This window comes from Mobula hypostoma, chromosome X2 (genome assembly GCF_963921235.1).
Source record: "Mobula hypostoma chromosome X2, sMobHyp1.1, whole genome shotgun sequence".
In the NCBI taxonomy this organism is placed as follows: Eukaryota; Metazoa; Chordata; class Chondrichthyes; order Myliobatiformes; family Myliobatidae; genus Mobula; species Mobula hypostoma.
This window is the reverse complement of record NC_086129.1, coordinates 25,721,209-25,748,505: the sequence shown is the minus strand read 5'-3', so window position 1 is coordinate 25,748,505 and position 27,297 is coordinate 25,721,209. Positions and strand designations below refer to the sequence as shown.

At 41.8% G+C, this 27,297-nt stretch overlaps 1 protein-coding gene across 4 annotated transcripts in view; it reads left to right on the top strand.

Moving 5' to 3' along the window:
• robo3 (roundabout, axon guidance receptor, homolog 3 (Drosophila)) overlaps window positions 1-27,297 on the top strand; it is a 609,199-nt gene that overhangs the window by 343,736 nt on the left and 238,166 nt on the right. Inside the window, exons 1-2 of one of the 4 annotated variants that reach the window (XM_063038556.1) lie at window positions 17,015-17,416; window positions 18,955-19,041. The exons of 2 other annotated variants lie outside the window; for them this stretch is intronic. The gene's annotated coding sequence lies outside the window, so the exon portion shown is untranslated. Of the gene's footprint in view, window positions 1-17,014; window positions 17,417-18,954; window positions 19,042-27,297 lie in introns of those variants that run through there. One more of the 4 variants, XM_063038555.1, reaches the window with a different exon arrangement.

Sequence of the window (27,297 nt, the reverse complement as noted above, 5' to 3'; positions counted from 1 at the left end):
ACGGACACTCACTTTAGCTCAGTAGAATATGTGCAGCACCACACTAATGAATTTCTAGGCCCATGGGAGAATTTTCTTACCATCTAATCCAATCATTGCTCATGGACATAATAGCATTCATACTTCATTGTAGTTCTCGAGTTCAATTTGTATAAAACAGCTAACCAAACGTCTAGTCAATTTCTACATCAATTTAAAACTTTCAATCATCATATCTATGTACTTGTGTTCTCCATGTTAGCTACTAACTCCTCTTTCAGTGGCAATGAGGGCATCAGAGTGGACGTGGTTTATCGTGGGGGAATTTGCTGGGAATCACAATTTGACCACACATCAGTCATTGAGCATTGGAGATGGCTTCCTTCCGAACATTCATTGCCTTCCCTTCACCTGGGGAAATCAGAGTGAATTCAGGCAAGAAGAGGCCTGACATTGATTGTGAGGGATAAACGTTAAAAAGAACATCTGCCTTGATAGCAGTTGGCAGTGTAAGACATCGCAGAAAATAATTGCACTGTCCTGACTGACATGGAAGATTGTCTCTGATATGAGGGATTGGATTTGCTATTGATTACTACCACTGCAATTAGTAACCGTCAGGCCCGGGAAACATCGCTGCCCTTTAAGAACAAAGTGGGGTCTGAAACATTTCAACAATATTTGATTATTTTCTGTTATTTTGTTATCGCTATTGATGGTGAGCTTGATTACTAAAAGGTTAGGCAGCAAAGCAAGATGTCACCTGTTAGCATCTGGTTTCTTTCATTTGTCAACATGTGACAGTAAGGTTCTTGACTCACTCACTCCTTGCCTAGCATAAATGTGAGATAACAGAGAAAAATATCGAGTTATGGCCATAACACCCCTATCATACTCCACAAGCTCCAAATATATCCACATCAAGAATTAAATTCCAGTAAAACTCTACTAATCTTGTACACTCAGAATTTGATGGTCCCTTAATGATAGAACATCCAGATTATTTGATGTTATATCTCAACACCCTTTTAATTCACTTTTTAAAAAAAAATTGGAGCACAGTATGAAAAGAAATTTTCCAGTTAACCAGATAAGTTGAAAAGATGGAAATGGGATTCAGTGAAAAGCTTGTCTTGCATACTGCTCATACAGATCAGATCATTAAACAGTGCATTGAGGCAAAACAAGGTAAAACAATAACAATGCAGAATGAAGTGTAACAGCTACAGAGAAAATGCAGTGCAGGTAAACAATAAGGCGCAAGATCATAAGGTAGATTGTGAGGTCAAGAGTTCAACTTATCATACTAGGGAGATACTTAATAAGCTTTTAGCAGTGGAGTAGAAGTGGTCCTTGAGGCTGGTGGTATGTGTTTTGAGGCTTTTGCATCTTCTGCCCAATGGAAGAGAGGAGAAGAGACTGTCTGGGCTGCTGGGCTCTTTGATTATGCATGGGGAACAGTGACCCAGTGAGTAGAAAGAAAATGTGGCATGCATTATCTGGTGAGTGAGATAGAGTCATCAAGTCATTCAGCAATGGAAACAGGCCCTTAGGACCATCTCAATTATGCTGACCAAGATGCCCATATAAGCACATTTGACCCCAATCCTTCTAGATGCAATGCCGCCCGTATTTTCAAATAGTTGGATGGTGGCCTATCAGAGTTTTACTGTAATGTAAAAAGTTTGTCTTCTCCTCCCTCTTGTTTTGGTATCACACTATAGCAGCTGGATATGCTCTGGTATTACAAGCATCAGTCCTTCATGGATGGACCCAGAAAATGATCGTCACCATGGCATTCTTTCACCCAAGATATACCAGTCAAACCTGCCGAGTTCCTGTATGTCTGGGATCACAAGGGTTTTATAAAAATCAACAATGGATTTTTTCCCCTTGTTCCCAGTACAGAGATCTGTAGACCAGTCTCAGAGAGACAATACAGTACTAGCAGAGGTTGTCTGCCACAACGCAGCCAGGGATCTGGGATCTTTATATGTAATACCATGTAGACCTCTGCATTTATTAACCAAGTCATTTGAGAGCATTTAACACCTGATGATTGAATCACAGATCATTTTGGACCTGACTTTCTGTATTTTCTTTTTGAAAAATAAAGTGGCATGTCATAGGTCAAAAGATTTTATTCCAATAATAGAACTGTTGAGGGTTTGTTGCCCTCAAGACTCCCACTTCATGTGCACAAATGATGAACGATGTTGTGGCAAGCTGCAGCAAACTTGTGATTCCTACTGGTAGTGATTCAGCTCTAATAAAATCACAGGTTGAATTGTGCTAATCAGATTTGCCCTCTGGGTTTCTGTCAAAAATTTAATAATCCTTTGAGATATATTAGGAATAGATTGTTCCATGAAATTTTGAACAGATTGAGATGAATACTCTGTGAGGGAAATTTATCGAATGGAAAGTGAAGGAAAGTGAATTAAATTTCCTTTTCTAAAGGGAATTTGCTGATGTTGAAAAGCTGAGCAGGTCATCTGGTTGAGTGGATTTAGACTTAGTCTGGGATCTAAGCCTTGTACTCTGTTCATATTTTGGATCACACAAAGCTATCCCTGGTTTATGAATACCTGACTTATGGACACCCTCTATATTTGAGCAAATTCCCATGTTAATAATTTCAAAAGAATGATGGATGTATATATGTTTGTTCCTATGAAGCAACCGCAGGAATATTTTTCTTTCTCCACTTCTAGTAATTGTTCTTTCTCATCAGTATTATGTGATTTTGATGCCATTCTTTATAGTGCTGTGGAAGGGTGGAAGGGTGAGTGATTTTTGTGTATTTTCCAACTTGTGACAAAATTAACAACAGAAACAAATCAGGTGCCCTAATATTGATTGGCATATGAATAGTTCCAAGGGTTTAGATGGAGCAGGGTTTGTTAAGTGTGTCCAGGACGGATTCCTGTTACAGTATGTTGACAGGCCGACTGGGGGAATGCCATACTAGATCTAGTACTAGGTAACGAACTGGATCAGGTCACAGATCTCTCAGTGGGTGAGCATCTGGGGGACAGTGACCACCGCTCCCTGGCATTTAGCATTATCATGGAAAAGGATAGAATCAGAGAGGACAGGAAAGTTTTTAATTGGGGAAGGGCAAATTATGAGGCTATAAGGCTAGAACTTGCGGGTGTGAATTGGGATGATGTTTTTGCAGGGAAATGTACTATGGACATGTGGTCGATGTTTTGCGATCTCTTGCAGGATGTTAGGGATAAATTTGTCCCGGTGAGAAAGATAAAGAATGGTAGGGTGAGGGAACCATGGGTGACAAGTGAGGTGGAAAATCTAGTCAGGTGGAAGAAGGCAGCATACATGAGGTTTAGGAAGCAAGGATCAGATGGGTCTATTGAGGAATATAGGGAAGCAAGAAAGGAGCTTAAGAAGGGGCTGAGAAGAGCAGGAAGGGGGCATGAGAAGGCCTTGGCGAGTAGGGTAAAGGAAAACCCCAAGGCATTCTTCAATTATGTGAAGAACAAAAGGATGACAGGAGTGAAGGTAGGACCGATTAGAGATAAAGGTGGGAAGATGTGCCTGGAGGCTGTGGATGTGAGCAATGTCCTCATTGAATACTTCTCATCGGTATTCACCAATGAGAGGGAACTTGATGACATTGAGGACAATATGAGTGAGGTTGATGTTCTGGAGCATATTGATATTGAGGGAGAGGAGGTGTTGGAGTTGTTAAAATACATTAGGACGGATAAGTCCCCGGGGCCTGACGGAATGTTCCCCAGGCTGCTCCATGAGGCGAGGGAAGAGATTTCTGAGCCTCTGGCTATGATCTTTATGTCCTCATTGTCCACGGGAATGGTACTGGAGGATTGGAGGGAGGCGAATGTTGTCCCCTTGTTCAAAAAAGGTAGTAGGGATAGTCCGGGTAATTGTAGACCAGTGAGCCTTACGTCTGAGGTGGGAAAGTTGTTGGAAAAGATTCTTAGAGATAGGATCCATGGGCATTTAGAGAATCATGGTCTGATCAGGGACAGTCAGCATGGCTTTGTGAAGGGCAGATCGTGTCTAACAAGCCTGATAGAGTTTTTTGAGGAGGTGACCAGGCATATAGATGAGGGTGGTGTAGTGGATGTGATCTGCATGGATTTTAGTAAGGCATTTGACAAGGTTCCACACGGTAGGCTTATTCAGAAAGTCAGAAGGCATGGGATCCAGGGAAGTTTGGCCAGGTGGATTCAGAATTGGCTTGCCTGCAGAAAGCACAGGGCTGTGGTGGAGGGAATACATTCAGATTGGAGGGTTGTGACTAGTGATGTCCCACAAAGATCTATTCTGGGACCTCTACTTTTCATGATTTTTATTAACGACCTGGATGTGGGGGTAGAAGGGTGGCTTGGCAAGTTTGCAGACGACACAAAGGTTGGTGGTGTTGTAGATAGTGTAGAGGATTGTCGAAGATTGTAGAGAGACATTGATAGGATGCAGAAGTGGGCTGAGAAGTGGCAGATGGAGTTCAATCCAGAGAGGTGTGAGGTGGTACACTTTGGAAGGACAAACTCCAAGGCAGAGTACAAAGTAAATGGCAGGATACTTGGTAGTGTGGAGGAGCAGAGGGATCTGGGGGTACATGTCCGCAGATCCCTGAAAGTTGCCTCACAGGTAGATAGGGTAGTTAAGAAAGTTTATGGGGTGTTAGCTTTCATAAATTGAGGGATAGAGTTTAAGAGTCGCGATGTAATGATGCAGCTCTATAAAACTCTGGTTAGGCCACACTTGGAGTACTGTGTCCAGTTCTGGTCGCCTCACTATAGGAAGGATGTGGAAGCATTGGAAAGGGTACAGAGGAGATTTACCAGGATGCTGCCTGTTTTTAGAGAGTATGGATTATGATGAGAGATTAAGGGAGCTAGGGCTTTACTCTTTGGAGAAAAGGAGGGTGAGAGGAGATATGATAGAGGTGTGCAAGATATTAAGAGGAATAGATAGAGTGGATTGCCAGCGTCTCTTCCCCAGGGCACCACTGCTCAATACAAGAGGACATAGCTTTGAGGTAAGGGGTGGGAAGTTCAAGGGGGATGTTAGAGGAAGGTTTTTTACTCAGAGAGTGGTTCGTGCGTGGAATGCACTGCCTGAGTCAGTGGTGGAGGCAGACACACTAGTGAAGTTTAAGAGACTACTAGACAGGTATATGGTGGAATTTAAGGTGGGGGGTTATATGGGAGGCAGGGTTTGAGGGTCGGCACAACATTGTAGGCCGATGGGCCTGTAATGTGCTGTACTATTCTATGTTCTATGTTCTAAACAACAGAACGTGTTTGTTACCTAGGGATGGCTTGTTGACTGCTTTCATTGAAACATTTTCTGTTGCTTTCGGCTGAGTTTAGGTGTTTGACTGTCAATATCTCAGCTTGACTATCTGAATGTGAAATGCGTCACAGTTTGGGACTATTGGTTTCTTCAGAAGCATCTTGCGATTCTCGTCTCATGTCTAACCCTATTGAAATCATGACAGAACTAATGATAGAACCATTCCTGTTTAACTTAATCTGATTACTTACACAGGCACAATCAAGTGGCAACCATCATTCACCAAAATCTTGTTTTAAAATACAAACTCATAAAAGACACCATACCTTACTATAAATACAAACCTGATCCAGTTTTAGAGTCGGAGTCCTACAAATTATATTACAACCGGTCCATTATTACAGCTAAGGCAATCCATAATAACAGTCAGGATGTAATATTACAGGATAAACAAGCAAGAACAACCTACTTAATAGATATAGCCATTCCAAAAATACATAACATACAGAAATCAATAATTGAAAAACACCAGAAATATGCTGAGTTAAAAGAAGAAAATAAAAGTCTATGGAACATGAACAGGGTATACATTGTCCCGATAGTAATATCTACAAATGGCATCATCCCAAAGTCCCTACATAATAGCATTAAACAGTTAGGCCTACACAGCAATATTTATGTAAATCTCCAGAAAGCCAGAGCACGAAACACCACTAGAATAGTCTGAAAGTTCCTAAAAATTGAGAAATGAGTGTGCTATGCCTGTACCTCAGGATTTACCAGCTTGAGCTGAGAAAAAAATAAAAATGCAACAATAATAATAATAAGTTAGTGAATAAATAATATTGAGAACATGAGATTTGGAGTCCTTGAAAGTGAGTCCATAGGTTGTGAAATCAGTCCAGTGTTGAGATGAGTGAAATCATTCGCGCTGGTTCAGGAGCCAGTAGGAATAGGGTTCCCCTTGTCCTCACCTACCACCCCACCAACCTCTGGGTTCAACATATAATTCTCCATAACTTCCGCCACCTCCAACGGGATCCCACCACTAAGCAAATTTTTCCCTCCCCCCCCCCCGCTTTCCGCAGGGATCACTCCCTACGCGACTCCCTTGTCCATTTGTCCCCCCCATCCCTTCCCACCGATCTCCCTCCCGGCACTTATACTTTTAAGCGGAACAAGTGCTACACATGCCCTTACACTTCCTCCCTCACCACCATTCAGGGCCCCAGACACTTCACCTGTGAATCGGCTGGGGTGATATACTGCGTCCGGTGCTCCCGATGTGGCCTTCTATATATTGGCGAGACCCAATGCAGACTGGGAGACCGTTTCGCTGAACACCTACGCTCTGTCCGCCAGAGAAAGCAGGATCTCCCAGTGGCCACACGTTTTAATTCCACATCCCTTTCCCATTCTGATATGTCTATCCACGGCCTCCTCTACTGTCAAGATGAAGCCACACTCAGGTTGGAGGAACAACACCTTATATTCTGTCTGGGTAGCCTCCAACCTGATGGCATGAACATTGACTTCTCTAACTTCCGTTAATGCCCCACCACCCCATCGTACCCCCTCAGTTATTTATTTATTATTATTAATTTTTTTTTTCTCTCTCCTTTTTCTCCCTCTGTCCCTCTCACTATACTCCTTGCTCATCCTCTGGGCTTCCCCCGCCCCCCTTTTCTTTCTCCCTAGGCCTCCCGTCCCATGATCTTCTCATATCCCCTTTGCCAATCACCTGTCCAGCTCTTGGCTCCATCCCTCCCCCTCCTGTCTTCTCCTATCATTTTGGATCTCCCCCTCCCCCTCCCACTTTCAAATCTCTTACTATCTCTTCTTTCAGTTAGTCCTGACGAAGGGTCTCAGCCTGAATCGTCGACTGTACCTCTTCCTAGAGATGCTGCCTGGCCTGCTGCGTTCACCAGCATTTTTTGTGTGTGTTGCTTGAAATTCCAGCATCTGCAGGTTTCCTCGTGTTTGCGTTTTCAATGTGTTCGTAAGTTTGGTACTTTCTCACTCTGCTGTGAAAGGACAACTTTATTCCAGTCTTTGCGGTGAAGTTAGTCACTCATTTTTATGAATTCTAGTTCCATTCCCACACCCCAACTGGCTGATTTAGAGGGGATCACTGTCAGAAAGAGCTTGACTATCAGTTGCTATGTGACAGGTTACAGGTTGGAATGGTAACAGATCCACAGAAAATGCACAGACTCTGCACTATTTCCAACATTATCTTCAGTGCAAGGCAGGGATTTGTACACAGAGTATGGAACGTGGGGCTGCTGCAAGCAGGAGGAATTCGATAGGTTTGTAGTTCAGCATTCATTCTGCATGAGTAGAGGTCAGGCAGAAGTCGGCTCAGATTAATCACTTCCTGTATTTGTTTATTGCAGTTATTCATGGAATTGGTTTACAGATTTCCCACAAGATAGTGCACAAAATAACACAGCAAATGTTCCAACAAGCACATTCACACCAGTCTATCACATCAGTTTAATTATCATCTCATCCAATTTAACATCCGTAGTTTAAACCGGGTGAATAAACAAGATCTGATAAACTATAGCAGTGTTTAGTCTCATTGAACTGAGGTACCTGTGGTTACTGTTAATCTATTTTTGATGGATTTGGAAATTGTAACACCTTGTACACTCGACTATTAGTCACAGAAACATTTTAAAAATCAACAGAGAGTAGCTACATTTTTTTTCTCTGTGATACTCTTCCTTCTCCTGAAATTATTAATTCTGGCTGGGCGTTAAATGTACAGACTCTGTCAATGCTCTATTACCTCAGATAAAGTAGCCCCAATCCCAGATGTGAGCTGTAGCAAACAAGCTGACCATATGGTGGTATACCTCAACAAAATTCTGTCCTGCACCCTGCTCCTGCAGGAACCCTTCTAATTCCTGTACTTTACTAAAGATCTAAACTGAGATTTAATTGTTGACTCCCTGCTGGAGTATCTCTTTCTTCACAAAGAGCAGAGAATAAACCCGGGTCCCATTGCTATGAATGACTCAGAACCACACTAGGCAATGCACACAATTACCAAGCTGCCATCAGAGATGGCTGATTCCGTTCATCAACGTGTCATAGTGATTTGCAGTTCAACCAGTTATTTGGATTAGTTTATCTAGACACAAACTGAGTTTGCTGCTTTCAAATTTAGGAGCCATGTATATTCATGAATTACTCACTGATTCAAAATGTGGTATTTAAATTAGTCGAGGAGTAGCCAGAAGCCTCCCAACAGATTGGACGTGTGTATTGATGAAGAATTTGACATTGTCACTTTTGTTTAATCAGAAGCAATTGATTTGAGTGGTTTACTTGCTTGTCAAGTGTCCAAACTAATTTCAGGAATGAAAGCAAAATGGCAGGAAGGTCATCTCCAAATAGGAGAACTCATTCATAGAAACATGCATGGTCACCTCCATTAATGGCGAGATTCTAGTTTAGATTGAAATTTATCCCATTTATTTTTACCTCATGATTGAAACAACAGTGAAGTCTTTTCCCACTTATTTTACCTCATGATTGAAACAGGTTGGTATAAGCCAACTCTGAAGATAAGAAATTTAAGAAGAGAAAAATCCAGGAGGAAGTATATATCTTAATAAGCTGCTTTGAGATCACTGGGAGGATGCGAAATAGAGGTTTTGTCTTTGCACTACAGACAAAGTGGAACTAACTCAGAGTGAAGACACAAGAAAAATAATTTGTTGCACAGCAGGGGCAGAATTAGTGGAAATGTGCCCAGAACAGTGGTTCTCCGTTACCTCTTTATAATTATCAGTCCTGCAGATATTCTGCAAGAAGTGATCAGGGAGTTGACTTAGTATAAGTCAATTGACATTCATTTGAATAGTTTTTAATGGATTTTCACAGAATCTGGGTTCTTAATTCATTATAATTGAAGTCTTATCTGTAACAATTATTCTCTGGATAGCTCTGTTACATAACAGTAGTCTGGGAGATCATCCATAGTCAGATTACAATTTTTTTCCAAGAGAAAGAATTCCCTTTCTTAAAAAAATTGAATAATCTTAGCTTTATCTGCACATTTGATGAATTTAATTAAACAAACAAAAGGCTTGCATTTCTATAGCATTTTTACATGACTTGAAGAAATCCCAGTATATTTTAATCATTTAAATATTTTTGGAAGCATAGTTAGTGTAATGTGGAAATTACAAAAGATTTTTGATGCACAGTCTGCTCCCACAACCAGCGTGGAAATACAAGAACAGATTAGCTAAGGTGCGGAATGAAGGATAATTATTGGTAGATAACTGGGGAGAGATCCCTTACATTTCTCTGAAATATGTCTCTTAAAAACTTTAAGCCCACCGGAGGTTTAATGTCTTGTAGGGAAGAAACTACATTCAACAGTGCTGCACTCTCTCAGTTCTATTGTTAGTTGTCCGTCGTACCTGATGATGACGATGAAACCTGTGTAGGAGAAACCTGGAGCCATTCCACTCTCTCAGCCTCAGTTCAGGTCCAGTGGTATGAGTAGTCATCTCAAACTGGGCCTTCCTTGGTTGCAGTAGATGATGGTAATTTCCTCTGTACTCTTCCCTCATGATAAAGCGTTGCAGAACTGCCTTCCTGCCCATTGGATCTCACCGTTGATCTCATCTGCCGGAGCTGACTTCACATGCTAAGACAGGCATATCCCTATTTCACGGGGGCATAAGGCCCGCTGGCTACCCTCAGTCCTACACTGGAGTGATTATGTGCTGAAGTCTTTGGAAGCATACTTACATCTACAACTTTCAGTCCAGAGGCATGAACTTCACTGTTTCAGACACACAGAGGTGCTATCAATTACACATCAGCTTCAATATCATCTGGCACTCTGGGTTACACTGGAAATTCAATATTCCTTGTTAACGGAACAGGATTATACATATATTGAAACTGGATTGGAATGTACAAGCATCATTAAAATGTAAACAGCCATTGGTCAAGGTTTACTTCGCAAAGTTTTGTTCGCCGATAATGAGTGGAGTGGCACCAGAGATACTGTTCCTGCAGAGAATTCAGCTGAAGGTCTCTCCCTAATCCCCCAACACACCAGCCAAAATGAGGGGAAGTTCCCACAATATCCAATCTTGAAGCCTGCTTTTGTAATCAGGGCAAGTCTCCATGTCAGCAAAAATCTGAAATAAAAGAGCTGAACATATGTAAGGCAAAAGGCTGCAGATGTGGAAATCAGTAATTAAAACAGAAAATGCTGGTTAGGGAGCATTTGTGAAATAAGAGTAAGAATAGATTATCACCGGCATGTGATGTGAAATTTGTTAACTTAGCAGCAGCAGTTCAATGCAATGCATAATCTAGCAGTGAGAGAAAAAAATAAATAAAATAATATTAATAATCAATAAATAAGTAAATCATTTACGCATATTGAATAGATTTTAAAAAGTGCAAAAACAGAAATACTGTATATTTTTTTTAAAAAGTGAGGTAGTGTCCAAAGATTCAATGTCAATTTAGGAATCAGATGGCAGAAGAGAAGAAGCTGTTCCTGAATCGCTGAGTGTGTGCCTTCAGGCTTCTGTACCTGCTACCTGATGGTAACAGTGAGAAAAGGACATGCCCTGGGTGCTGGAGGTCCTTAATAATGGACGCTGCCTTTCTGAGAGACTACTCCCTGAAGATGTCCTGGGTACTTTGTAGGCTAGTACCCAAGATGAAGCTGACTAGATTTTCAACCTTCCGCAGCTTCTTTCGGTCCTGTGCAGTAGTCCCTCCATACCAGACAGTGATGCAGCCTGTCAGAATGCTCTCCATGGTACAACTATAAAAGTTTTTGAGTGCATTGTGAATCAGACAATGGGTCCCGGACCTGACAGAGGGAGGCAGGCCTGAAGTGTTAGCTGTCTCTCTTTACACAGATCTGCTGATTGTTTGTAGCATTTTCTGTTTTGGTTATAACTAGAAATATGATATACTTATGTAGAATATTTTAGTTTGGAGGATTCAAAGAGACAAGAGCAGTGCAGAGACAAAAGTCACAGATCGGTATATCTCGTAGACCTGCTGCCTTACAGCGCCAATAACCTGGGTTCAATTCTGACCCTGGGTGTTGTCTTTGTGGACATATGGGTTTCCTCTCAGATACCAAAGAAGTTTGCAGATGGATTGGTTAATTGACCACTTTAATTTGCCCCAGGTCTGCAAATGAGTTGTAGAGTTTGGGGAGGAGGAAGAGTTCATGGGAATATGATGAGAATAAAATAGGTTAGGGAAGGGATAAGTTCAAGTTTATGGTCATCTGACTGTGCATACTGTATATACAACCAAATGACACCCTCTGAACATCAGTGCACCCATAAAACATATATCATGCACAGCACATAAAATAAAATGGGTGGTGGTGGCATCCATTAGTCTCGTGAGACCATGGATCTGCGCCTGGAAAGTCTTGCTTCAGTCTGTGTTAGAGCAGCGTCTGTTGTGGCTGTAGAGGCCCACACAGGATTGACAGTCTCGGCTTCAGCGACTGCACTTGAAGGCGCTGTCCTCCAGTGTTATCTTGGTGCTGTTTTTCCGACGAGTGCGCTTTTCTTCAGCAGCAAGCCTCAGCTTCTCTTCTCCTCTTTTTAGACCTCTGCGTAGTTCCAGCCTCCAGTGAGAGCGATCGCTTGCGATGTCCTCCCACCTCTCGACATTCATTTTCAGTGACTTCATGTCTCTCTTGCAAACGTCTTTGAAACGAAGATGGGGTCTCTTGTGCTCTCTTGCTGGAGGCCAGTTCCCCATACAGCAGGTCTTTTGGGATCTCCCGTCTGACATGCCCTGTACGTGGCCCAGCTAGCGGAGACGGCGTTGTTGGAGCAGGGTGAAGAGGCTGGGTATCTGGGCGCAGGTCAGGACCTCATTGTTGGTGACTCGGTCAGTCCACATGATCTCAGGCTGCGAAGGTGGAAGGCGTTGAGACGCTGCTCTTGTCTGTAGTAGAGGCTCCAGGTCTCGCTGCTGTAAAGCAGTGTGTTGAGGACGCAGGCCCTGTAGACTGCAACTTTGGTGTGCGTCGTCAGCTTTCTGTTCTCCCAGACTCTCTTTGTCAGCCTGGCGAATGTTGAGGCTGCTCGTCCGATCCGTCTGTTGATCTCGGGGTCTAGGGAGAGGCTGTCCGTGATGGTGGAGCCAAGGTATGTAAACTCGTGAACTACCTCCAGCTCGTAGTTGTTGATGGTAATGGCAGGGGGGTGCTCAACGCCTTGGCCCAATACGTTGGTTTTCTTCAGGCTGATGGTCAAGCTGAAGTCCTAGCAGGCTCTGGAGAAGCTGTCCATGAGGCGTTGCAGTTGCTCTTCAGAGTGTGTTGCCAGTGCCGCATCGTCTGCAAACAACACGTCCCTGATGAGTACTTCACGAACCTTGGTTTTTGCCCTCAGCCGGGACAGGACTGAACAGCCTCCCGTCCGATCTGGTGTGGAGGTAGACACCATCAGTTGATGTTCCAAAGGGCGTGTTCCAGCATGACTGCGAAGAAGATACCAAACAGGGTGGGGGCAAGCACACAGCCCTACTTCACACCGCTGCGGATGTTGAGGGGAGGGATAAGTTCAAGTTCAAGTTTAAGTTTATGGTCATCTGACAGTGCATACTGTATATACAACCAAATGACGCCCTCTGAATATCAGTGCACCCACAAAACATGTATCATGCACAGCACATAAAACAAAATATTATCACAAATAAGTTAATAAAATATAATTCGAGATTCATATAGTGTGCAGCACAGGTAAACAGTGAACAATAAGCAGTACAGTAAACATTTCACTGTCCTAGTGACAAGACCTCAGTGGTGGTATCAGTCTCACAGTTACCCAGTCTGGCAGTCCTAGTCCCGATGCTCCTGCAACCCCTTCATGACAGTAGTCGGTCAAAGAGATTGTGTGATGGATGGTAGGGATCCTCAACAATGCTTTGGGCTCTTCATTTACAAAGTAGGTATTGATAATTATCACCGGTTTGGTGGGCCAAAGAGTGTGTTTCTGAACTGTATCTCTTATCAGAGTGTCAGATATTGCCAGGATTAGCATAAATCTTGAGAAAGCTAGTAAATTCAGAGAATGCCAAGCAATGATTTTAATCGTATGTTGACTTGTAATGTTAACACAAGAAGAAAGGCTGTCTTGGGTGCTGTTTTTTACTCTTGGGAGGAGAAGAGGAGGTTTTATCAGAGAATCAATTGCCATCATGATAATGATGAAACAGAGAGACAAGGAAGAATATAGAAAGGTGAAAGAGGTTAAGAGGAAAATTATCCAACAGATAAGATTTCATTTCCTTATCTAAGATACTGATAGATTAGTTGCAGGCCAAGTGGAAACACTGTGTTGACACTCTTAACTCATTACATTGTCTTGTTTTTTGATCCATTCTTTTCCAAGACTTTTACACAACAGAGCTCTTCCTTCTGTCCTCAGGTTGTTAAAACTCTACATTTTTTCTCTTTGGGAGAAGAACCCAGATCAATCAAATAGTGGATACAAATGCAGGATAGTTATTGCTGGAGGATGGTTGATGCTCAGGGGGAGGGGGAGGAGGTGTAAGAGGAATGAGTAGGCACAGGGGGTTGTTCATGTGTTATGTGAGCACTGACACGTGACGAACATGGGATTAACTCAAAGTTGAGGAAATTCAGTGATCATCATGTTTTGTTGTAAAGCAGGTGAAAAGACATGTTTCCTCTGGAAAAACAATGCACACACTTCTTTTCCAGGAAATTTTAGGCCAGTAAAGCTCTTTCTATTTCAAATTGTACACAAATTTCTTGCAAACCACTTTTGAGGGTTACTAACAAAAAAAAACTGGTTTGTTTTACCCATGCATAGCAGATGTTGGGATTACACTCTAGTTTTGCTGTTTCTTAGCACCTTCCTGCTGCTCCACTCACTACCTTCTCTATGGTTCATAGGGTCATAGTGATAGAGAAGTACAGTGCAGAAACAGGCCATTCAGCCCACCTGGTCCATGCCAAACCATTTAAACTGCCTACTCTTCCAACAATGGTTTTCCATTTGTTAGTTCTTTCTACTTCACCCAACCTGTATGCACTAGTATTAAGCCTCAGTGTGGTATGAGTGACTGACCTGTACCTAAGTATATCATACCCCAGTACTTTGAAGTGACAGACACATGCCCACCAACATTGCATCCCAATGTTACAATGAGAGAGCAGTACCCATCAGTAATGTACCTGAGGCCTATCACTGTGTGTTGTGGACCACAGCTATCAATAACTAACTTACCAGCTCAATGTGTAAACTGAAATATGCACAGCATGTTTAAGATGTTGAAGAGAATTAATTAATGACTTGTTGGTCACCTCTATGTTCATTTTCAGTTAAGACATGTTCAAAGGAGATTCAGTATAGTTTTGCAAAAAGAGATTAAATCACTGATTTTGTAATTGTACATAGCGCCTAATATAAGAGAAGCCAGTGGTGTTTCCATGACATTAATATTGATGGTTTGCTTGATTAATTGTCCTGTGATTCTGTGGTAAATGACATTGCTGATTTGCATATTAACAACTGGTTTACAATGCTGTAAAGCTGACCGTGATATTTTTTTTAAATGTAGAAATTACAGGTTTTCAAAGTGAGAACAGCACACGTCCCATTTCACCATCTATTTCAGCAAAGTAACCTTTACATCAAACTGCTAATGGCTTGAAGTGTGTCCATTAATAACACTGTCGGTGGAGTTACTCTCTATGAAGACCTGTCAGTGCCTTATTACATATTTATTTTTCTGCCCCCCTCCAATCCCTGGTGGTTATTTTGTGGAAGGTACTTAACGATCATCAGCGTAAAGGAGGGTGAGGGAGTTGCAATGTGGGGGTAGTGCTTTGTAGTTTGAGAGAGGTGCTCTGCCTGAGGCTGAATTCATAGTAATAAAATAAGGAATCCTGGATGGACCCCATACAGGTGTTTTGCCAATATGAATTTTCTAAAAAAAGAAATTAAAAGAACACATAAGGAGCATTCTTTTCATTACATCAAAGAAGGAAGGAATATTGACTGCTTCATCATATAATCATTTAAAATTTATTTTTAACATCTTTCTTCTGGATATTAGTTCATATTAATGATGTAAGTTCATAATTACTTGTGAAAGTGATATGGAAATATTATGACTTAAATATTAGAATCGAATGAGTTTTTGACTCGTGGATTAATTAATTTATTTATTGAGATACAGCATGAAGTAGGCCCTTCAGCCCTATGAGCTGCGCTGCCCAACAATCCCCCAATTTAATCCTAACTTAGTCGCGGGACAATTTACAATGACCAACTAACCTACTAGCTGGTAGGAAACCAGAGCACCAGAGGAAATCCACGCATTTTTACTGGAAGAACTTACAGGCAGTGGGGGGAGTTGAACCCAGGCTGCCGGTACTGTAAAGCGTTGTGCTAACCACTACGCTACCGTGCTGCCCCTAATGTTTAACTGTACATTTGGAATGAAGCCCTGCACCATTAATAAGCTTATCAAGTAAATTACTTGGAAGACTTACTTGCAGTTCCACCACGGGGTTTTATTTGATGAGAAGGTCTGCTGGAAAATTCAACTGCTAGCTTCCCACCATCTCTGTCCACTTATTGCCAAAATTTCCAATATTCAGAGTTTCATGGCCTGCCTCCACTGAATTGTCAAAATGAGATCAAGGCAGCAAAATAGACAGGGAAGTGATGCAAAGAGGCAGGAGTAATGCTATCTTTAATGAGTTTTCCCAAAGCTCTTGTTTAAATGAAATTATTTGTAGGCACTGGGCACAATTCTGAATGTGATCATTAATTTGCTTCGAAAAGCCTTCAGGCTCTGCTGGCAGAGGACAGAGGTCAAGAGGTTACCTTGGATTCTCTCAAATCCAAGTGGGAATGTAGTGAAACAGGTGACTCCTTGTGGTTTGCCCAGGACAGCTGGCTATTGCGAATGCTGCTCGTAGACAGGTGCTGACATGTAGAGGGCTCCCGGCTGTTGGATGGAAGATGAACGATTGCTCTCCTGCACTGGGGCTCCCCGCAGGGAGCAGATGACGGACCATTTGTAGGGTCCAGAGATTAATTTTGCAGCTGTGAGGGACCAGATTAGAGTTCAAATGTGAAAGATTAACCCCAGAAGACAATAACCCAAAGAAAGCAAATCCTTCGCTGATACAGAAAGGTCAGACTAAAAGCGGACTTGGTCCTAATTGAGCTTAAATTTCTTGTGCAGGCTATGGTGGGATTTTTATAATGTTATACGTTGCTGTTGCCGTGCGGTCTTAAGATCTATTTGAGAAAACTGGATCTTTTCCATGTTGCCATTCTGTTCCAGTAATCCAAGGACATCCCTGTATACTGCACAGGCATCAAGTCAGTTATTTTAAAAAGATCAATGCCTTTACTAAAACAATGGACAGATGGATGTCACAGAAATTGTTAAACAGTTGCCCACAGTTATGAACAGGTTCAAAAGTCTTTAGTATATGATGTAGGCGACATCAGTGATTAAGAGGCTTTCAACTGATTTATCAATAGTATTAAACCTGTGCCATTAGAATTCAAGCTGTGATCCCAGCCTTTGGCCTGTCCCTTATGCTGTTTACTGTTTAGCCTTGAACTTGGCAAGAGTTGACAATAGTGTCTGTACCAACAGGATGATGGAATATGATGTTCCGTAATGGAATATTGCTCCACCCTGGAATGATATTGTACATGTAAAGCCCTGGGTAAGGTGTCTACTGCTATGTTGTGAGGTATTTTTATTTTAGCAGTTTTCTGTAAAAGCAGTGTGTCCTGCTAGTAAGGGTGTTTTGGCTTCGGCTGAAGATAAGGTGCCGTGTTGCCTAAATTAGGAATGTTGTGTCAGCTAATCAGGATTGTCTGGGTACGTGTTGTAACCTTGTGCCCAGTGAGATGCAAGAGAACGTACTCGAGAGCTGGGTGGGATGAGATTTCTGAAAGACAGTAGGTCTGGTTTGGGGTCTTTGAGCAGGAGCTGCTGAACGGGGCACAAAGGAAGATGCTGCAGAATGCTGTTCGAAGGAGAGATCCTATTGCAAGGAGTGCTTTGTGAGACAAAGGATTTTGAGAAGGGGAGTTCTACCTGTGGTTGGTGATAGGAATTCAGCGCCGTGAGTAAAGTGATACACCCAGCTACTACAGAAACGAGCTCCAATGTTTATGTGCTTATTGGACTGGTTTAACTGAAATAGCCTGTTTATTTTTCTTTTTCTATTCATATTAACTGTTTGATAAAGTTGGAAATCGGTAAATATACTTTTTTTGTAATTTTATGATGGTGTATGATCTGTCATTTCTTGGTGGCCAATAATTGTGTATGGGCAGTATTTACACAGAACTTGCGAAAATCACTGTTCTTTAATCGGAACATCCCAACTTTCTGGTTTGGTTGAACCCCAAATCATACTGACCCTAGACTTAGCTTGCTTATGAAACGTGTCCTTCTCACCGCTGAGCCACGTGGTTGTTAGCAGAGTTAGCTAACAGCCAAGTTTGTATATGAGCCTGGTGAAAGCGTTGCATACAGTAAGGGAGGTAACTCGGGGAGGGGTGTTAATTTTTTTATACTGATATATGGACTTGGCATTTGGTATTTCTTCTTGGGGGTATAGAATAGAAGAGCACATTTATATTCTGTTGGGGTCAACTATGCCAGATACAGTATGTGAGGAAATCTAGCAATACCTGCAATGGACTTTTTAGAAGGAAACAACTTTCAATATGACATCTTTTGGTAGTTCAGGATGAACCAATATTCAGTGCCAGTGTGAACTACACAAAAAAAGCTCACCAATAGCAATGTAATAATGATTTATTCAGACGTTTGTGCCGTGTACATCTTCTAGGATGTAATATTGACATTGCCCCCCCCCCTCAGTAATAGCAACAAGCAGCTCAGAGAGGACCATTATGTCTTCATAAAGACACAGTGGCATAATCTGTCCATGACAGCTGTTTGACTTGACTGGGAACTTTGTATCCTCAAGAACCTGTTGTTCTTTCTCCCTCCAGTGGATAGAGGTTGTGCATTGGTTGTCAAGGAAGCTTTGATGAGTTGTATCGTATATTAGGTGGTGCATACTGAAATCACAGTGCATCAGCGGTGCAGGAGTGAATGGTGAGAGTGGAAATGTATTTCCACAAGTCTCCCTGCAGCAATGAAATAGCAGGGGAGAGGTCAAAGGGGCTGCAGTTCCTTACATGTGGTAGCAGACATTACTTAATTTATATGGTGCATTTCAGCTCTGGACATCCGTAGCTCTGAAGGCCTCAACCTGACTATCTGGACCAGTGGTCCTCAACCTCTGGGCCGTGGACCGATATCGGGCCGCGAAGCATGCAGGGGTGCAGCGGTAGCCAGAGCGCACCCAGCACATCTTTAAGAAAAAAGCCAAAATAAACAAGCTAATTAATTAGGTGCCACCCAGAAGCCAGTCTTCATTAGAGGAACTGAGGTGGGGAGGGTCAATAACTTTAAATTTTTTGGCATTAAGGATCGACATTTCTCTCTCTGCAAAGTGTCAGTGGATCTGTCCTGGGACCAGCACATAACTGTCATTACAAAGAAAGTGCAGCAGCGCCAATACTTTATTAGAAGCTTGTGTAGATTCAACATGTCACCTTGATATTGACAGTCCTGTCTTTTCAGCCTGTCTGGACTGGTGTTTAAATTGACCAAACAATGGAACAGCTAAAGGCTCCAGCGCCCTGGAGAGAGGAGTGAACATCGCGTAGAGTAAGTGAAATCGGCAATGGCCTCTGATCTGGGCCAACATTTACGTGCCGGGTGGCACCTAATTAATTAGTTTGTTTATTTTGGCTTTTTTCTTAAAGATGTGCTGGGTGCGCTCCGGCTACCGCTGCACCCCTGCATGCTTCGTGGCCCGGAGCTTGGGGACCACTGGTCTAGATGGCCATCCTCTGAGAGAAATTGGGATGCAAGTGGCTCTTATCTAGTAGTAGTAAATTGATGAATTGTGTTTTTCAGCAAATAAGCTCTTAACGCATTCTTAACAGGAGTGTCAGAGCACTGTGCTTTCGTGTGAATGGAAGGATTTGTGCAGGGTAAAGATTGATGACAAGACCCCTGGAGCAGATGGAAATGATGTTTCTGAGGAGGAAGGGGTTCCATGCAACTGGAATTATCTAGAATTTGCAGTGGGTGGCATGTCATTGGTAGAAGGGTCGCCATACAGCTGATGACACTAGATAGTATAAACCAAATGATCTTTGCACCTTCTCTATGAAAGTTAATTTTTTTGGCTCTTCATAGAGAACCTGCACTGAGAAGCAGGAAAAAGCTAAAGCAACAAACCAAGCTAATAGGTTTCAATAGGTACATTTAATGTCAGAGAAATATATATAATATACATCCTGAAATTCTTTTTCTTTGCAAACGTCCACGAAAACATAGGAGTGCCCCAAAGAATGAATGACAGTTAAATGTTAGAACCCCAAAGCCCCCCCAGCTCCCCCCTCCCATGCACAAGCAGCAGCAAGGCAATGAACCCCCTCCTCCACCAGCGAAAGAGCATTGGCACCCCCCACTGAGCACTCAAGCGTGTAGCAAAGCATCAGACTTGCAGTACCCCAAAGACTACTCATTCACTGGTAATTCGATATACCACAGGCTCGCTCTCTCTCTCTCCCTAATAAGGAAAGAAGAGGTGTCCCTGTTTCACAGCGAGAGGGGAGACATAACAAAACAACTTGCTGATTTATGGTGTTAAAAGTTTGTTGCGTCACTTTTTCCGAGCTCTGTGCCCAAAGAACTCTGGTCGCTGGGCACACAGCTAGCAGCCAGCTCGCTGCTTACGATCTGTCTCCCACAATGCACTTGCCAGCGGCACCAGCCTCAAGTCCGCCTGCCTCCAGAGCCACAAAAATCTGGCACCCTGAAGGTGTGCTAGTCTTTCAGACCGTGTCCTTGGTATATCAAAAAGCAGCCGGTCATGAGACCCCAAAAGCGGGTCCTGCTCCCGTAAAGAACCGAAGTCAGTGTGCAACTCCAGGTCAGGGTTTTCAAACAAACCGTGAAAAGGGAAAAAATAGATATCAAAGATAGAAATAGAGCTGTTTCCGAAGATGCAAGCAAAGGAGTCGCTGTTAAGCCATCATCCTAATCTCCGCCCTCTGGAATTGGTCACTTAGTTGGTTCCTTTAATAGTCACTGAGATCTGATCTCCCTTCTCTTCAATAGGAAGCAATTTACCATTGGTAAAATGAAATAAAGACCTACATTTATAAAGTACCATTCACATCCCCTCCAGAACATCCCAAAGCATCTAATGGTCGTTGGAGTGCTTTTGAAGCATACACACCATTAACCGAAGTCAATTTGCACAGTGCAAGCTCCCCAGAAATTTGCTATACTGAAAAGACATACAGTTTAGTTGGTTAATTGGTCACATGGGTGTAATAGTGTGGCTTGGGCTCATTGGGCCAGAAGGGCCTATTCATGCACTGTATCGTTAAATAAAATAAATAATTATATTTTGTGATGTTGATTGAGAGACATCTAGAGTCTGGAAGAGTAGAGAGATTAATTTAGACTAGAGAGATTCAATTAATGCCATGGAATTTTTTAGATCCTTTTGAGGGGAGGTGCATTAACATCAATGGAAAAGAAAATCAAGAGGTTTTATGCTGGGTGGTTTCTTCATCTACATACCCGATCTATACTTGTCAGTTTTATCATTCTTTTCTTTATTATATGCTTTGTTGGAATCATCTTTTTCTTTGGATATGAGTGTCAGCTGTGGTTCCTTTGACTGCATTCTCATGTGAGGCAGAATTCTGTCTTCAGGCCCCACACCTGAGTACAAACATCTAAACTGACTTCAGGCACTATTGCGGATGCTACAAAGTTGGAGTTGCTGTCTTTTGATGATACATTAAACTAGAGCACCATCTGGCCTCTTAAGAGCAAGGGAGTTCTTGACAGCGTCCAGGCCAATGTTTATTTATTGCTCAAACACATCATTAAAATGGATTATACCATCATTATCACATTGATGCTGGTAGAAGCACACAAATTAGCTGCTGCAATTTTCCCTGCATCACAGCAGTTAAAAACATCTCCAAAATAGTTGGGCATGAAGCATTTTATGACGTCCTGATTCTGCAAAAAGACATGGTAAAAATATTAGTTCTTACTTTGATGTGATTGATCTAGATTCTGTGGATTTAATGCCAATGCCTCACCATGCAGACCTTCAATATTGGGAGGTGCACCTGTCAGATGGTCCAGCTCCCCATAATATTTGTATTATTGCTTTAATGCAGACAATTACATTTGGTTACCAGAAAGTTGTCAATCGCCAAAGGCTTAGGGAACAAACGAGTTCGCTGAGCACAGATTTGTAGCAGCAGCAGTTACAACTTGACTCAGACATCTGTCTATCGTCAGTTTAATTGACCAGTGCTTGTTATTGTTTGAGTGAAAGAAGCTGTTTGAACAGTGCCTTCTTATTTGTTACTAACGATGATGATGAGCGCCCTTGCAAAAGGACAGATGTCCAGATGTTTAAAAAGGACTTTTCTCCTGACAAAGTCTGTATTGGAAATGTCGGAGAGGCAGTTTGTAAACATAATTCATAATGGATGTTTTGTTGACAACCTGCAAGCTCTCTACCACCCACCCACCAAATATTTCTCTTGTTATTTTTCTAAAGCAACTGGCAGTTGCCTGGTTACAGTTCTACTGAGGATAGCAATCCTTTGGCACCTTGCCCAAGTGACCAGGATTCATGTAAGGCAGCTCGACACGAAGAATTGGGAGTAATTTTCTGAATACAAATGGCATCACAGCTAAACTCATTTTTTGCTTCTTGACCCAGTATCTGCAGCACCTGGTTTCTAACACTGTTACACGTACAAAAATTCCTTCCCCTTTCCTCAGCTCTGACGTAAATGATACTCCCCAATTTCTGCCCATACTAAATTCAGATAACAATGTAAAATGGGAGCTGAACTTGGGAAGTTCAAGACTAAATGATTGGTCTGTGGAGTTGGTGTCTTTATTCACTTAGTTTCTTGACAAGCTACATAGTTTTTGATCACAGTATATGGTCATACATTTAATATTGCATTGACTTTGTTTGCATTGAAGATGCTAAATTCATATTGGATTGGTATGATCAGACATTAATGGTGATTAAATCGCTGGTTATAGTTGCACTAAATTGCCAGTAAATAGTTCACATTTATTTGTAACTCTTGATGTAGTTTGTCTTATCAGCTTGATATGAGTAGACACTATTTCTTATCAGGAGCTCATCAATTCCAAGTGCATTGCACACTGCATGTCTCATGCACTGCACTCCTCTGTGCCAGGAGCCACGCTATGCAGGAAGCTTGCAGATGGGAGTCTTGCCATTTTGAATGATTTGACCAGAGCTGCCTGCACATCAGGATCCATCAGGCCTGAAAGGTTTAAAAATAGCAGATCCTCTTCTCAGTGAACAGATTGATGGTTGGTGCTGTGAGTCTGTGTTGCCCTACCTGACCTGTGGGATGGGGGAATTGCTGCTACAGACTGAACATTGCAAACATGTCAAAATACCAGCATTTTGTGCTTACGATCACATTTAATGTATCCCATAGGTAGGCTTAGTTACCAAGTCAGGACTCAGAATTGCACCATGCATAAGTTTATATAGAACAATGAACAGTACAGCATAGGCCAACCATGTCTATGCCAGATTCAAGTAATTCTTTCTGCCTTCACAAGGACCAATTGGTTCTATTTCCTGCATATTTGTGTGCCTACCTAAAAGCCTCTTGAACATCAATATGGTAACTACTTCTGCTAACATCCTTGGCAGTGCATTCCAGACACCTACCACTCCCTGAGTAAAACAAAACTTGCTCCACACCCTCCATCCCCTTTAGAGTTCATCCTCCCACCCCACCTTTTAAGCTATACCCTTTTGCTATTTGACTTAATCCCTGCAGAATCATCATCCTTTTTCCACAGAATGGCAAGCTTCTTTGGGCGTTACACAGGCTTAAACTGAGGAAATGGTGTATTCCAAAAAATACCTGTAATATTGGATCATTTTTCTCAATAAATAACTGAAGAAGTATAATATTTTTGTGTTATTTATTTAATTGGGTTCTCTTTATCTAGTTTTAGGACTTACATGAAGATCTGATCACATTTTAAGTCAGATTTATGCAGAAATAGAGAAGATTCTACATGGTTCACAAACTTTCTAACACCACTATAGAAGCTGTCACATATTTTCAGGCTTTTGTACCTTCAGCCCTGTGGGAGAGGGGAGAAGAGAGAATACCTGGAGTGCATGGGACCTTGGTTAGGCTAACTGCTTTACTGAGGCAGCGAGAAGTACAGACAGAATCCATGGAGGGGAGGCTGGTTGTGTGATATGCTGAGCTGTGGCCACAACTCTCTGCAGTTTCTCTGGGAGAAAGCACATCTGCTCAGATCCCTCCTATCCTTGTGTTGGACTTCGCTCACCAATGTCTTTGTATTGTAATCCATTGTAAGCATAGTTTCTCCTACACAGTTCTCCCTGGTTAGATTACTCTTTTGATTTCTGAAATGCTCAGAATGGGTTTTTAACCTTGTACAGCCTTTTCTATTTCATTGTAAAAGAGTTTTTACAAGATGGTCCAGGGTGATACCTGACTACAGGGGCCATCCATAAGGTTAAATTTCAGCCAAGTGGCCAATATGGGGTTAGCATGGAGGTCCTGCTGGAAACAGAAGGCCTGGAAGTAACTTTAACCTAACTGGCCTACTGGACCAGGCAGTGTCAGTTTTACACGCCATCTCCTATTTCAATGGGAAGTAATTTCAGATGGGATGAAAACCAGCATGAGATCCACTATGTATCTGACAAAATTGACTAATTTGATCAAGTGAATTAATATCTTAAGGACAAGTGGGACAAAAGTTAAGTCTTCTGTAGACCATGACCAATCTGTCTCGCCCAATTACAGAGATTTATTTAATCATCTTAGTCTGATCCTTAAACTTGTGATCACTGACCATTCGCAGACATTTCTTTCTCTGATAGTGTCTCCAAGTCCCGAAGTTTTTGATGCTCTCTGTCTGGTGGATATAAATATAAATTTTATCCCTGCATCTCTTAGTTACGCAAGCATGATCACTGAAATTTAGAACGTGTTGGAAAGAATTGAGGGTTTTATGTGATTGCATGAAGTGTAGGGTTGCTGTTGGAGCTTAACAGGTATAATCTGTTCAGTCATTTAGCAAAGAGCCTGGATAAGCTGACATACTTGTCCAGCCAGACTTGTGCTCCCTATTAGAGTAACAGTTTGCAGTTGGCTTGATCTGGTGGGTTACACCTCAGTCCATAGTCAGAGACCTTGCAATTATTAATGAGCTACACTAACCTCCCATTTTTGATAGTATCTGGGCGAATTGCATCGAGGATATATTGAGTACATTTTGCCCTTAAGTACGATCAGCTAGAGCACTACAATGTATGTTCTAAGGTAATCCTTTTCCTTTCTGACATTATGTTTGTTTTGTGAGAATTACAATGGCCATTCCGTGAATTCCAGAGTCTGCATTCCAAGTCAGTGCAGTGAAGAAATGTTAAAGCAAAGCGGGAATACCGAGGAGTAATCAACTCATAACCTCTTGTGAAAGTAATCAATAATGTATCAGAATTGCAGCAGCCCAATTGCACAAAACTACCAAGGATCTTACACCCTGGGAAGTTAGATAGCCACTGGGTGGAAGGACAATCATGTCTGTACAGTGTTCATCCATTACTATCCAAGTGCTCCAGGCTGAAACATGAAATTTGCTTTGATTTAACCTGACTTTGCATGTTTTATTCATTTCACTTGATAAATTCAAGCTGCCACGAAAAGTGCAAACTTCTTTATTTCTGATTAATTATACTTATTTTTCTTTCATTTCCCTCTCTCCCAGGAGTGCTGACATGCTGGGATAGAGCTTGAGTGCCCAGTGGTCCTGACAGTGTGTTGTGGTGGGTTTTTCACCATGTCTCAGGTGAAACGATCCAAATCCATAAAGATCAAATACTTGTGTGTGTCCATAATCCTTACAGTACCTAGCCAGCATGTTTGATAGTATGCTTTTAATTCCTTTCATTTTACTGTTTTTTTTCTGGTCTGAACTTTACTAAATGGTAAATAAAATAATCTGTACCTTTGACCCGTCATGCATCTTTCCACAAAATACACTTTTGGAATATCTCACATCCATTTGCTACAAGTCACTGATAATAGCAATGTCATTCAAAGAGGCTGACTGAATTATTATTCAGTGACCAGTGTAAAGTGTACACAGGGACAACTGAGTAGCAATCTTTCACCAGTAACCCAAAATATGAAGGAAATGTTATATTTTCTGTTACTGACACCTTCAAAAGAAAATGAAAAGAAGAGGAGCGAAAAAATATTGAAAGACCAGTGGTGTGCTCTTCACTTTGTGGAGTGACAGATGTTTTTCAGGTCATTTCTGTTTACCTGAGTTCAGCAGCTTCTATTAGCCCCTTACCCTCCTCCCCAATAAAAAGCCCTGTAGGAAGATTAGCTTAATCCTCTTATTCCCAAGCAATTACACAGTTAATGCTGATACTGGTGAGGAGCACGCACAAACTTCCGAAAGCGGCAATAATAGGCTTAATGCCGCTTACACTCTGCACACAGTGATGGGATGCAGCACGGCGCTGTGCTGTGCTCACAGCTGAGATGCTGATGCAGAGCTGCTGGTCAGGATTATGGAGAGGAATTTATTCCTTAATCTGAAATAAACTAGGAGTTGTGCCACTTCAAATTGCTCTCCGTCTGAGCAAGATGCACCGGCCTTAATATTCCTCTCTCGTAACTAGTAATGCAGTAATTAATGTAGGTATTCCTGATTAATTCAGATTCTCGAGGGGTCTATCCAATATTAGGTGAAATATCTGATCAACCAGTTTCTAGACCTCTTCCAATAGTCTGTTTAAAGTCAGTTTTGCAATTTCATGCATCAAACATGTCTCAAAGGATTGTGGACATCTGAACCTTCCAGTTCCCTGCGGATGCTGACTCAGTTGAAATGTTCAAGATAAGGTGCAATAGATCCGTGTTAGTTAAGGATATTAAGGAATGTGAAGCAATGGTGAGTAAGTGAAGTTGAGATGGAGATCATTAGTACCTGGCAGATATTAAAATAAGCTTGAGGGGATAAACTTTCTCCTCCACTCTGTGCTGAGTTAGTTAATTTCAGTTTGTTAAGTGGGTAGGGGCACAGTGCGATAACTAGCTTCAATACTTCTGGTTAAGGGACGGAGAGAATGGACTCCTGATTACTCTCCACTGATCCCACCTGATCAGCTTTGGCAAAGACATCAGATGAAGTCAGTACTGGTTTTGCTGATGTAAACACTTTAGAACAGTGGTTCCCAAACTTTTTTGAGTTACTACCCCATTAGCTCCCAGACCACATCCCCAGCACCCCCCCCACCTATTACATAAAAATTATAAAGAATTTTGATTTACGATGCAGAGCAAAAGAAAATAGGAACTACAAATTCAAAGCATTGACAAGTAATTGCAAAAGTGTTTCAAATTTATTTAAGCTACAAATAAAATTATTTCTTTAATTTCAATAAAACTATGTTCATCAACAACTTTAGAGCATACATTGTTAGTCCAACTATTCACTACTTCATTGTACATTCACTTTTCAATGAGATGCACGGGCTTGGTGCAGTGATACCAACTTCTCAACATCAGGCTGAATGTCACTCAGAAGGAGCCTCAGATCCCCACGCTCAGTAATTTGCAGTCTGTTTCATTGCTTTGAAAGAAGCTGGGTGACTGCACTGAAACCGCACTCCTCTAACTACGACGTCGGAACGGCAATAAAGAACATCTCAACCTTTTTCCACAGTATAGCATAGCATTCAGAGATTTCTTTCTGCAATGAAAATAATTTTTCAATAATTTTTTGAACCTCAGCTTCAGTTCAGTCATTTTGTAG